Here is a 13415-nt window from a genome sequence, read left to right on the forward strand (position 1 = left end):
ACCTACACACCTCTAGCTTGAAGTGCTTTTCTCCCAGGACTACAAATGCCTCAATCCATCCTTCTGTCTGCAAGAACCAGCCTACAATTTAGGGCTGGATGTGAGCAGCTGCCCCCGGTGCAGACGCAGACGAGCCTCGCACGCTGACAGGTACCAATTGCCCCGACTATGCAGACGCTTTGCAAACCCACTTCCAGCACATCTTGGAGGGCAGCACAGAGGTCAGATGCTGCAGGCTCCCACTCTGGCAGTGCTTTCAGGTGAGAGCACAACGTACCGCCTGCCTACATCCCTGATCCCAAGCCTCTCGTGCTCTGAAGAGCTCCAGCACTTCAGCCTTTGCTGCACTTTGAAGCAGCAATTGCACCGCGGCCAGACAAAGGTCAGGCATCCCTGCTACAGCAAAACCCCCACGGCTCTTACCGCTCCCACAAAGCTGCGGGAGCAGCCAGTGCCAAGCATCATCCAAGAAATAAGAGAGACAGAGGTAGACAGGGTCATAAAAAACAAAAACACAAGACAAATAGACTCAGGCAGGGAGCAGCTTTGAATTAAACCCGTGACTTCCAGAAAGAGAGCAAACACTAAGCTCATCCATGGCAAGCGAGGTGCCGAGCAATCTCTCCAACCCTCCCTGCTCATCTTGACTCAGAGGGAGAAGATCTGGTGTGCAGGTTCCCAACCGCAATTTCCAGGCTGGCCTGAAGGCAGGAACAGTGTGGGGTGTTGAAAGCCACCTTTGATTCCTCCTTCCTCACACCCTTGCTGTGGGAGCCCCCAGGCAGCACCCCAGCACAGGAATCCTGCTGAGGAGGAGACACCTGCAGCCTGCCCAGACAGGGCAAGAAGGAGAAAGAACAAACCCAGGAGCTTCAGGGTCCTCCTGCAGAAGAGATTTTCACAGCATGGTCCATACATGTGCCCGCAGACCCCCAGGTGCCAGCGCTGCAGCAGCCCTGGGAGCAAACCAGCTTCTGGGGGAGCCTGGGGCCAGGTGGGACCTGATGTACGCACCAAGATGTATCTATCCCCCCATCTTCACCCCATCAACTGATGCAGCAGAGTCTCCTGCAGCAACAGGATGTTATTTTGCACCTCGATACGGTGGGAGAAGAGCCGCACAGCCAACCCCTTCTTCCTGCAGAGCAGCGATGGCACCTCTGATGGCCTGGGCTCTGATTTTAGAGAGTCAGGAGTCAACCCCAGCAAACAGCATTGGCCCCAAAACCTTCAGCTGCCCCCATGCAACCGCAGGAACCGCTGCTCTCATCGCCAACCAAACCTGCAGTCACACGGACAGCCACGGCCCCTCTGGCACAGGGACAGCGCGGGGACAGAGCTGCAGCCCTGCAGCATCACAGCACCCATCCAGCCTCAGCAGCTTCTCCCAGGGCAAAGATGGGAAGAGTACAGTAGTGGGATGGAGGACAAACAGCCACCAGAGCACCCAGGGCTCGGCTGAAGATTCATCTAACTCACCCCAGCAGGCAGGAAGGTGGTAATTGTGACCCTCACCTCGAAACAGCCAGAGATAAGCACTATCTACCCTGCAGAAGTGAATGAATCCTGCATCTCCTTTCGGTCCAGATGGATTTATAAGCCAGGCTTGTGATTAGACTCCTTTGGGAGTCCAGAGACACAACACCCTGCAGCAAGGAGATGCAGCGGTGAGAAGCAATACACGTCCCAGCATTACTGAAGGTGCCCTCAGCAGAGAGTTGGGCACAGCCGGTGCTCGAGCCAGGAGGGCTGAGCACGGCCACGCTCACCACACCAGCACAAAACCTCCTCCTGCAGAGGCTGGGCTGCAGCAGCAGAGCCGCCGGGGCCGTTCTCAGAGCCCTGCACATCTTCAAAATCCACCCCGGAGATGCACGGGCAGCCCTCCTGCTGTGACAAGCTCTGCTGCAAACCAGGCAGGGGTGGGAAGGAGAAGTTTATTCCAGCTCTGTTTTCCCAGCTTTGGTCTTTGTCCATGTGTGGTTGGGTTGTGCTGGTTTGTGCTTCACGCTTTCCCGGGGAGGGCACGGCGTGGAGGTCCAGCTCTGCCTGGCACATCATCGGCTGCGTTTTCAGCACCGGGGCTCTTGGACCGGGGTGAATGAGAGACCAAGGAACTCTGGCTGCATTTCCAGACCAGCTGGCAACTCTGACACTGAAAATACAACTTACAATCCAACACCTCAACCAAATTTTATATGCAAGTTTCTCTGGGAAAGGGAGACCAGAGTAAATGCAGAACAAGCTTGCAGGCTGAGTATAACTGCACTGAAAGAAGGATCTCCTACGCTAGAGACCTCTTAGTGCCATGCAAGGAAAACATTAAGTTTGGGCTATCCAAGTTCTTTTGTCACATCTGTCTAAAATAAATAATAAAAACTTACAGCAAGGGAGACAACTTAAGAAATGCTATGCCTTTTAGTGCTTGGTTGGTCACCTGGAGGATTAAATCTAATTAAAATTGCTGAACCATGGAGTTTTAGCCAAGGAGCACCTCTAGAGGTTAGGAAGCCTTCCTGGATGGTGGGCGAGCTGCTCCCTTCTCAGCATTTCTGTGGTTTAATGTCTCTACTATCAATAGGCCGGGCTCCACACTAATCAAAAAGCTCGTTTGAGAGTTTGGAAAACTCAGCGCCAATCTGTACACATTACACTGTCAAGCCCAGGGAAAAGCAGCCTGAAGAAAATAAATACAACGTGACAGACTCTGGAGAGCTCTGTGGAAAAGGCAACCTGTGCTAATCTGCTAATGGACAGGGGGACGGTGGCAGCAGCAAGAAATCCACTGGAATGAAACTGTGAGGCTGGGACCGAGACTGAACGCAGCTGACAACAACACTCCTGAGGCTGCAGGGGTGGCAGAGGTTTGAGAGCGTTCAGCAGATGAGATTAACCAGCCCCAAACCTGGGTGAGAAACAGCCACAGAGCTACAGGGACTCAACACAAGTGCCCTGCTCAGGCTCAGGTGGCTTCCCAAGAGAGGCCCTGCATGTCCAAAAAGCAGCCCCAGCTCCCTCTGGGAGGACTCACCCCTCCTGATGTGACCCTCACCACATGTCTGAGGTCCTTGTGACTCCAAGCCAGGTGGCCCACGTCCACCACATCCATCTCTCTCTTACTGTGTCCCAGAAGAGCAGGAAACAAGGCTGGGTAGAGGCTCATTGTGATTGATCCATGCAAGGAACAGCCTGGGTACTGGGACCGGCTAGGGTGAATGGACATGCTGCTGGTATTCACACTGGCCAAGAAGCTTTGAAGAGGGATGAAGTGCTTGGGGAGACCAGCAGGAATCCCTACTGCCCACAGGTGCCCACACTGTTGTCTCTGAGCAGCTCCTGAGAAAGCTCTTCCCCTTGCAAGGTGGACTTGGCCCTCAAACAAAAGATCCAGAGCTTCTTGAGGCATCCCAGATCAAAAGGTGACCTGTGAACAGCTCTGAACATGGCCACCAGACCCTTCTGGAGACGACACCCTCTTCCCTAGGGTGCAGCCTTTGGTCTACTCGCTGTGCTTTCAAATCCCAACCCCAGCTAATCCTCCTCCCAGCTCAAGATGTCCTGGCTGCCTGTTCACCTCTGGGCTTCTCCCCACTGCTCCCGGGGACCTCGGCAGGTGGGCTCATCCTGCAGCGACGGGGCCACCACCCACAGTGTCACAAGCACACCACAAAGCTGAAGACCACACAAGACAAACATTTGTTTCCCACCACTGCCTCCTTCAAAACCCCTGGAGCTGCGACCACCGTGCCACCAGCTCAGCACGTTTCCCCCTGGGAGGCTGGAGGAGGTGACCGTGCCCTTCAGCGGAGAAGGGAGAAGACAAAGGGAGGGGAGGGAAGCCAGCAGCAAACCTCCACCTGAGCCTGCCTGCTGCAGCTCACGCCAGCAGAAGGAACCGCTCCATTTTCTGCCAGGTTATTTTTCACTGCGCTGGAGTCGCAACTTCCCACACGGGGCCAGAAATGATTACAGTCCAGGCTCGTTTGCCAGAAGACTGCAAGCCTCTGCAGAACACGGGGAGGGGAGCAAAAAGAATAAAAGCAAGGGCTGACACGCTGCGATCAGCACTGTTGGAGTAAAACTGAAATACAGGTGCTGCAGCGGCACAGTGACCAGGGACAGGTCCTGCCTTGGGCGGTGGTGAAGGCAGAGATGGGACCCAGCACCTTCTACAAGCTGCCGGGTCAGGATGTTTGTGCCCTTCTTCCTTTTCCTTCCCAGTAAAGCTCTTTGTGGAAGCAGCAAGACCTTAGGATGGGGATGACCAGCCAGAGGCACCCAGCACCATGGGGGCTTCGTGAGGGATGAGCAGCCAGAGGCATCCAGCACGATGGAAGCTTCCTAGGGGATGAGCAGCCAGAGGCATCCAGAACGATGGAAGCTTCCTGGGGGATGAGCAGCCAGAGGACCCACTAACACCACGAGGCTTCCTGGAGGAGACACGGTCTCACAAGCTGGGATCTGAGCCCTCCAAAGAGGTGCCCCACACCTTGCAATTCCAACCTTGCTGTTGGGCTGTTAGGGACCTGCTGATGGGATGGCTGCTCTTTCTTCTCCATGGACACGGCTTGGGCATGCAAAGGAGCAGCACTGGCACAGAGGACATAGCTGTGGCTCCTGAAAATCCAGCCTGGCTTCTCTGCCATTTTCACTGCCAAACTCATCACAAGGAAGCAGCTCAATAAAGAAGGGATTTTTTTAATCCATTATAATATACCCTTGACCCGTTCCTCATAGGATGACTCCGAGTGCACGTGCACAAATCCAGGAGAGACCTTTCAAAGTCTTTCAAGGCTCCACACACGAGGGGCACGAGAAGACTGAAAACCAGCAATGCAGCCCCAGAGCAGCAGTGGCTCCTCAGTTGGACGGGCACTCGCAATATAGCATCAAAATTAGATTGAAATTAAAAAAAAACGGAAAGCCAAGCTGTGCAGAGGGACCTGGGGACTCAGAAGCACAGAGCAGGGCAGGCAGGCAAGCGCCTCTGTCCCTAATGCTCCTGCAAGGACATACATAGAATATTTATTTCTTGGTCTGCTTGTTGTAGAAACCACATGAGACCACAGAAAAACAAGGGTCACATCCTTCCTCTGAGCATCCTTTCTGAAGGCAGGTGGAGAGAGACCAAAAGGGGTCACCTCATTCCTCTGAGCATCCTGCAGAGACCAGCTGGAGAGATCAAAAGGGGTGACCTCCTTCCTCTGAGCATCCTTTCTGAAGGCAGGTGGAGGGAGACCAAAAGGGGTCACGTTCTACCTCTGAGCATCCTACAAAGGCCAAGTGGAGAGACCAAATGGTGCGAATTGGGGAGTGCAACAGAGGGGATGCTCCTGCCTGGCTGGAGCGGGGTGCTGAGCACAGCACTTGTCCTGCCCCAGCTGGAGCGTGGCCACCACGCTCTCACAGCCACCGGGTGCTGAGCCCTGCCAGCCCCTCCCCAGGGCACGGGGAGGGAGCCTGGAGTGCAGGCTTTGATGCAAGCCCTGCTTGACGGCGAAGAGGCATGATAATCACCAGGCTAGACAGGGCTTAATGGGTCTCTTCTCTCGTCAGAACCAGCGGTCTGCGATGCCGCATGGGAAATCAAAGGCGGGGATCAAAGTCTGCGAGGCCGTGAAGCAACCTAAAAAATTCAGTGCAGTCTATTTAGCTTGTGTTGTATCCTGAGGATCAGAAACAGGCAGCACGGCTCACCTCGCCCTCCCTTCCCACCAGCACCTCCCCAGTTTTTACTCCTAAATCTGTTAACGAAGAAAATGAGTGTGCACCAACGCTCTGCTCGCACAGGAGGGAAGGGGCTCGAGATGGAGCTGTGCCCGCGGTGCCGTTAGCCTGGGACACAGCTCCACATCCTGCCTCGTGCCTCTCAAGCCGTCACACCTGGATAAGGATTTGAAAGGCACTGGAAAAGGTCATTTTGGTGAGGCCTGGAAACGGAGAGCAACGCAGGCAGGGCCATGTGTGAAAAGGCCAGCAACTCTTCCAGAGGCCTCCGTATTTGGAGGATTTCAGACAGCTCTTGTAAGCAAAGACTCCCTGACAAATAATAAAAGGAGAAAACTGATCATTATGATGTCAGCGTTTAAAGATTTGACTGGAATTCAGTAATTCCAGCCCGTGCTACGACTGTGAATCGGAGACTCTGAAGGGCAGAAATGAGAGGCAGGACAAGCAGCAGCTCGTTAATACCCTCACGGCTGAACTGTAGATTACAGGGTTAAGGTAAAAAGAAAAGGCATTAGGATCATGCAAGTGAGAAGTGATGCATGCAGGGACTACGCTTCCTTCTTGCATCCAAAGCACTGGACAAAGCACGAACAACCCCCATCGGGAACGACCACGGAGCACAACTGGCTTTGAATCCACACCTTCCCAGGTGGGCACTGCGACAACTCCTCCAGAGCTTAGGTCTGAAGAAGAGGGTAACAAGGACAACTCAACATGAACAACTCTGCAGCCCCCACCCCTGCAACACCCACCCAAACTCTGCCACAGGACATCAGCAAATGACACTCAAGCACAGGGTGGGGAATCTCTTACAAAAACCCGTGGAATGGAGCCTTTCTATTATTACAGAGCCCCACACTATGGAGGAGGAGATGGGACCTTTGCATGCACAACAGGGTTTTCACCTGAAAGAGGGGAGATTGAGATGAGATCTTAGGTTTTGCTTTGAGGGTGGGAGCTTTGAGGTTGCCCAGAGCAGTGGTGGCTGCCCCATCCCTGGAGGGGTTCAAGGCCAGGTTGGACGGGGCTTGGAGCAACCTGATGCAGTGGGAGGTGTCCCTGCCCGTGGCAGGGGGTGGGACTGGATGGACTTTGAGGTCCCTTCCAGCCCAAACCGTTCTCTGATTCTCTGATAAGAAGATAGCAACAACCCCGACCTGGCTGCCTGCAACTGTTTGGAGTCAGGAGGAGGAGGAGGGATGAAGCACAGAGACCCCAGAGCACTCCGCACGCAGCAGAACTGGCCTAGAAAGCCTCTTCTCTGAGCATCAGCTCAAACCTGAGTTTATCACATACAAAGGCCTTCAGAGCTACGACTTAAGGAGATGAAAAACCACCCAGACAAATGGAGCCCGAAGTAGTTGTGCCGATCAAAATACAGCGAAGAAGAAAGTGGGGGCGAGGGGAGGAAAACCTGACAAAAGGAAAACTCGGTTTCAATAGGCAACACAATACAACAATTTCGTGCTGAAGATGTGAAGCTTAAAAGAGGTGTTAGATGTTCAAAAGCATGGAATATAGGAGAGCCAGAAAAAAAGCCGAGAAGATGAAAATCTCCACTTCAATGCAAGGCTGCCTTCTCACTTTCTACCAAGGCAGGCGCTCATCGCAGTAGCGGGGGAGCAGCCACATCCCTGCGAGAGCAACGCGCCTCAACGTGACACAACGGATTACACAGAGGTGAGGATGGGTTTTAATGAGCAATTAGGTTATTGAGTATTTGTTGCTAAGAGGAGAAGAGAGCCACAGAGAATAAGTCGGAGAGGAGTACGTGACTCTGGGATTTTGATGGGCTAATGTGATACTTGAACCGAAGAAGCGTGAGTCACCCCAGAGCGGCAGGAATAGCGTGGAGGACGGGAAAGCAGAGGGAACCTCGGCTTGTTCTATCTGCCTCCCAGGCACCAGCAACAAGAGCTGAGCTCCTCAAGAGCCCAGAACAAACTCATTCAAAGCAGGAGGGCTCTAATATCCCATTACGGACAAGCCCTGAGCTCACGGGGGGACACTGACATCGGGTTTAACCAGGGCAAACGCCACTCTCGGGTACGTGATGTAACTGGGAATGACCCAAACGGAGGTTCTGGCCCTTTGCAGTCACAATTCCGAGCTGGAAGTGCAGAGCAGAGCCACTTCTCACAGCGTGGCCAGGGTTGAGAGCCTCTGGCAGCCCCATGGGGAGAAGATCCCGCTTGCCGGAGCCTGGAGAGGGTGAGGCTAAGGTGGCTTCTGCTTTGGAACAAGAAGTCAGATGAGCTGTATTCTATAATGTAGCCTAACAGATGGATAATTAGATTTATATGAAGAGCTGTGAAAGAAAGTAATTAAAGAAAAATACACAACAGCAGTGCTGCCACAGCAAGGCTCCTTCCAGGGCTGCAGGAAGGCCCTGCAGGTGGGACCCAGGGGCACAGGGCAGCGAGCGCAGAGCCCGTCTGGGTCAACCAAAACAAGGACCTGCCCCAAGCACAACAGCTCAAGACAGAAGCAACGTGAACAGAGGACTGAGTCAAGTGCAGTGAAACCCCGCACCGCCCTGCAGAGCAGACCGGAGCAGTGATACCAGCTCTGGACAATAACATCTCAGCTGCCACAACAAAACTAGCCTCCCCAGGTGGCTCTGCTCAACACACACAAACACCAAACCAACAGGCTGTACCGACAGGAGAAAAGGTACCATGAAAACAGGCTGGAGATCACCTGGAGCTCCGTGTTCAGTTCAGCAGCCCTGAGCACAGGAAGGACATGGAGCTGTTGGAGTGAGTCCAGAGGAGGGCACGGAGATGATCTGAGGGCTGGAGCACCTCCCATACGAGGACAGGCTGAGAGAGTTGGGGTTGTCCAGCCTGGAGAAGGCTGCAGGGAGACCTTAGAGCAGCTTCCAGTACTGAAAGGGGCTCCAGAAAAGCTGGGGAGGGGCTCTTGAGCAGGGAGGGCAGGGATAGGATGAGGGGAATGGTTTTCAGCTGCAAGAAGGGAGATTGAGATGAGATCTTAGGAAGAAATGTTTTGCTGTGAGGGTGGGGAGGCCCTGGCCCAGGTTGCCCAGAGCAGTGGTGGCTGCCCCATCCCTGGAGGGGTTCAAGGCCAGGTTGGATGGGGCTTGGAGCCCCTGATGCAGTGGAAGGTGTCCCTGCCCATGGCAGGGGGTGGGACTGGATGGGCTTTAAGGTCCCTTCTGACTTAAACCAGTCCATGATTCTACGATTCTATGATCACACACAGTAACAAAGCCAGACCAGGCAGGGATCCCACTGCTTTGACAGACATGAGGCTCCCAAGGAGTCCTCCTCTTCTCCCAACTCCAACTCCAACTCCCAACTTCACCTTCTCCAAGCTTTATTTTGTTGCCAGCCACGCACAAACATCAGTGCTGAGGGCTGGGGGACTCACAAACTTTGAAAGGGTTTGTGCACCTGCAGCTACCGCCAGCACCAGGTCAGCGGGAGGAGTGCACCTCCCAAGAGCCTAAGACAACCCCATGAGTTTGCTTGGAGACCAACAAACCATTTTATGATTAAAAAAGCTCATTTTTTTGATTCTTGAGTCTATTGCTATTGCCCTGGCAGCACAGAGCTGGAGGAGCCTGCAGAGAAAAGGGTGTGGAACAGCACCATCAAGGCTGGTCCAGCTCCTCCTTCCTCCCACCAGTGAAGGATGGGTCCCTGCCGTTTGCCTGGGGGTCTGTCAGCCTGCTGCGATTTAAGGGCTGGACTGGGTCACTCACGCCCTGTCTGCAACCACCAAGGGAACTGTGCGAGCGCTTTTCTAGCACAACATGTTGAATCATAGAATCATAGAATCACCAGGTTGGAAGAGACCCACCGGATCATCGAGTCCAACCATTCCTAAAATGACTGATGCAATGAATGACTGATCCTCCCAGGTAGGTACCAGCAAGCGCTCTGCGATGCCTGCAGAAGGACATCACATAGACTCCTCCCGGCGCTCCATCACCCAAAACGATGCTTAATTTTGAGGCGTAAATCAACCTTAGGGCTGGAAGTGCCATGATTACCAAACCCTCCCTGGGCATTTCTGAAAGCCTAGGATTTCACCAGAGGTCAAATGCATATCGGCACCTAAGGATGGGCTCTGTTTCATCAGAAGCTGCATTGCGAAGAGCAAGCGACTCTCCACGAGTACAAGCAGAAGTCATTTATTTCCATCCCATTTTAGCCACAGCCCACAAAGCCGGTGTCAATGTCTTTCAAAAAAAACCCACAAGACAGCAAGGAAGAAGAACAATATTGCAGGATTAATGCCGCGTCCTTGAGCTCATCCAGTGCTTTTCATCACAGAGACTTCAAAGCACCCCCTGATTTATAGAAGGAGAACCTGAACTGCTCCCAGGAGCATCAGCAGCCACATCAGTGCAAGCGCTGGGCTCCTGCCTTTCCGCTCCTCCCCTTCTTCCACTCCTTTTCTCTGCACACCTGCAGCCTCCCGGCTCCAAAACTGAACTGGCCTAGGATGGTGGCAAACACAGGAGCATCCAAGGTCCTACCCAGGTCTTTGCTGCTGCTGCAGGACCCCTGACAAGACTGTAACTCGCCATGGGGCAGCTTTGCATGGAAGCATCCCCGCAGGGTCTGCCGCAGCCCACGGAGCATCATCCGAGACACACAGTTATTCAAACATCCAACAAAACCCATTCACATGCCTAGGTAACACAAAAACACTGCAAAAAGCTGCCTGAAAGCACTGCAAAAAGAAAGCCTCAGTGGTAACCCCTGGGCTTCTAACACTTCAGCTGAAACTCTCCAGAAGCAGCGAGTCCCTACGTAACGCATCCCACTAAACTTGAGAGACGTTAAAAGGCGGCCCAAGGCGAAGCCCTTCAATTGTTATTCACTTTATTTGTTTGCTTGCTCATTTGAGCTGATTTTTCTTCAAGACAAGCACTAATTATATAAAAAAAAAAAGAAAAGCAAGCCTGGCGTGTCCCTGTTGGGAATGCCAGCGGAGCGCCGGCATTCTCCAGCGCTTCCACGAGACACAAAGCGAAGTGTGAGAACAGGCACTTCACTCCCTTCCAGCAGCATCTCCACGAAGCTCTGTCCTATTTTAACCCTGCCATCTGTTTCGCAACTCTCCGCCTTCCTCCCGTAACTGAGGAAGGCAACAAATTCCATCAAGCAAATTCTTCCATCATCTCCCACCCGGTTTGCTTAGGGCCGTGCCTCGGAGCAGCCCGGGCGCCACGGAAGGTATTGCTGCTAAACAACCGATCCGCTCGTCGCTAACGAGCCTCATCGCAACCATCCCTTGTTCTACGGCGAGGGAAGACGCTGGGTCGCACGGAAAATCACACCCACTGCAATGTCACGTTTGCAGCTCGGGCTGTTCCCGGTCCCAGCAGGTTTAGCACTGCTATTAGAATCCTTTTAGAGGACAAAAGTACATTTGTTTCACTGAGTCACGGCTTGAAATGGAGACTTTGCTCCATCCACCACAGCAAACCAACACCGTGCAAATGCCAAGCGCAGATTTCAGCTCCGAAAGCGAAGCCCAGGGAATGCTTCCAGCCAGAGAGAGAAGGCAAAAGCTGCATCTGCAAAAGCTGGGAAAGCGGTTTGTATTCATCTGATTCCATAAACAGAAGACGTGACCTGTGGTACACCAGAAATCTAACAAACTCACTCTGCAACTTCATCCCACGCGGAGAGAGGGAGAGCGACAGCGAGAGTGCCACCACAGGACCAGCGGCTGCAACACAACCCCCAGCCGACTCCAGCCAGTTCCCGGGTGGGAAGCCCTCGAGGAAAACTTGGGAGTCACAGAAAGCACCAACAATTCCTTCTGCATTCTGATTCATCCCTACTCAACCACCCCCGTGCCACGGCAGAGGAGGCTGGAGCTGCTACATTTAGGCTGACATTTAAAAATCAAGGTTGTGCTGCTGATGGTCATTAAAAATCCAGCAGCAATTTTCCCAAACAAGCGGGTACCAGCATCGGTCTCCCTGCCAAATATCAGCACAGCAGGAATTTTTCTAGCAGATTCACTTAGAAGATAAAGGAAAATTGCACCCACCTCTAATTACTGTTATTGCTGTTGGTTTTTAAACATCCACTAAATACCTTTGTATTTTCTAAACACAAAATAAGAGGGAAACATTTCCCCAAACCCTTCTAAGTGTCAGATTCATCTCACGTAACATTAGACACCTACAACTGAGAAGGAGATGGAGCTGTTGGAATGGGTCCAGAGGAGGACTACAAAGATGATCTGAGGGCTGGAGCACCTTCCATATGAGGACAGGCTGAGAGTTGGGGTTGTTGAGCCTGGAGAAGGCTCCCAGGAGACCTTATAGTGACCTCTCAGTGCCTGAAAGGGACTACAAGAAAGCTGCAGAGGGACTGTTCACAAAGGCTTGTGGTGATAGCACGAGGGGCAATGTCTATAAACTGGAGAGGGGCAGATTTAGACCAGACATAAGGAGGAATTTCTTCACCATGAGGGTGGGGAGGCCCTGGAACAGGTCACCCAGGGAAGCTGTGGCTGCCCCATCCCTGGAGGGGTTCAAGGCCAGGTTGGATGGGCCTTGGAGCCTCTGATCCAGTGGGAGGTGTCCATGGCCATGGCAGGGGGTTGGAACTGGATGATCTTTAAGGTCCCTTCCAACCCAAACTATTCTATGATTCTATGACTTAAAACACAGCTCAGACGAGCCACCTGGGCTCTCTCAGTGATGTGGTCCAGCCTGTGGTCTGCACCTCACTGGAGGCCCAACCACTCTTTCTGTACTTGCCCAACACCTGCCTGGGCTAATCCAGAAAAGTCTGTCACAGAATCATAGAATCACAGAATGGTTTCAGTTGGAAAAGACCTTTAAGACCATCCCGTCCAACCAATCCATCCCTGCTAAGTCCACCCTGCTAAGTCTACAGTCCAAGGCTTCAGATTCGATCAAAAGGGGACTGCATCTATTTTGGAAAATGTCCAAGGAATTAATGGTCACCAGCAGCGAGCAGAAATGATAACTTGGCCCATGGAAGATGGGGCTCTCCTTGGCTCCTGTCTTACGCTGGGACGATTCATCTTTTGGAGACATTGTCTCTCTAGAGGTGTTCCTGTCCCTCTTGCCTGGCTGGAGATGGAGCCTGGATAGTTAGCTCAGGTGCGGAAGAAGGAAGCTAGGTGATGCGCATCATATCTTCAGAGAGAGGGTGAAGGAAACAGATACGACTTCCTGAACCAAGCTGTCAAAGAGTTAAAATGACCAAACTAGCTAATAAAATATGTTACTAATGCAATGAATTTATGTGCATATATAAGACAGAAAGGTGCTGCAGGGACCACAGCTCAACTGGATGCTCAGAAGGGGCTGGAGCAAGGATGAGAAACACATTCAGAAGGGAACATGTTGCATAAAAGATGCAGTGGAATAAGGCAATTATGCAAGAAGAACGGAATTTCAGTAGCATTTCCTACATCACTGATGGATAGAGAGAACGGATACCTTGACAAAGAAAGCTGACATGCAAATTAAGTTTTAATGACCCTAAAGGCAAAGAGAAAAAGCCCTCGTGTGCTGCAGTAGAGAAGGGAACCAACAGACAGACAGCTCGGCAATGAAATGATTTGGAAAAGCCAGAAAGATCTTGAGATGAACGCTGTCCCTCTAGTTGAGAGCAGCGATAGAGGCATCGGAGGTGGGTTCTGCAAGGCAGGAGGTAAGG

The 13415-nt window shown here is 52.6% G+C and overlaps 1 protein-coding gene across 3 annotated transcripts in view; it reads right to left on the minus strand.

Annotated features, from left to right (window-relative positions):
• Nucleotides 1–13415, minus strand: part of SIL1 (SIL1 nucleotide exchange factor) — a 112021-nt gene that overhangs the window by 7340 nt on the left and 91266 nt on the right. The window lies entirely within an intron of this gene.

This window comes from Phaenicophaeus curvirostris, chromosome 15 (genome assembly GCF_032191515.1).
Source record: "Phaenicophaeus curvirostris isolate KB17595 chromosome 15, BPBGC_Pcur_1.0, whole genome shotgun sequence".
Lineage (NCBI taxonomy): Eukaryota > Metazoa > Chordata > Aves > Cuculiformes > Cuculidae > Phaenicophaeus > Phaenicophaeus curvirostris.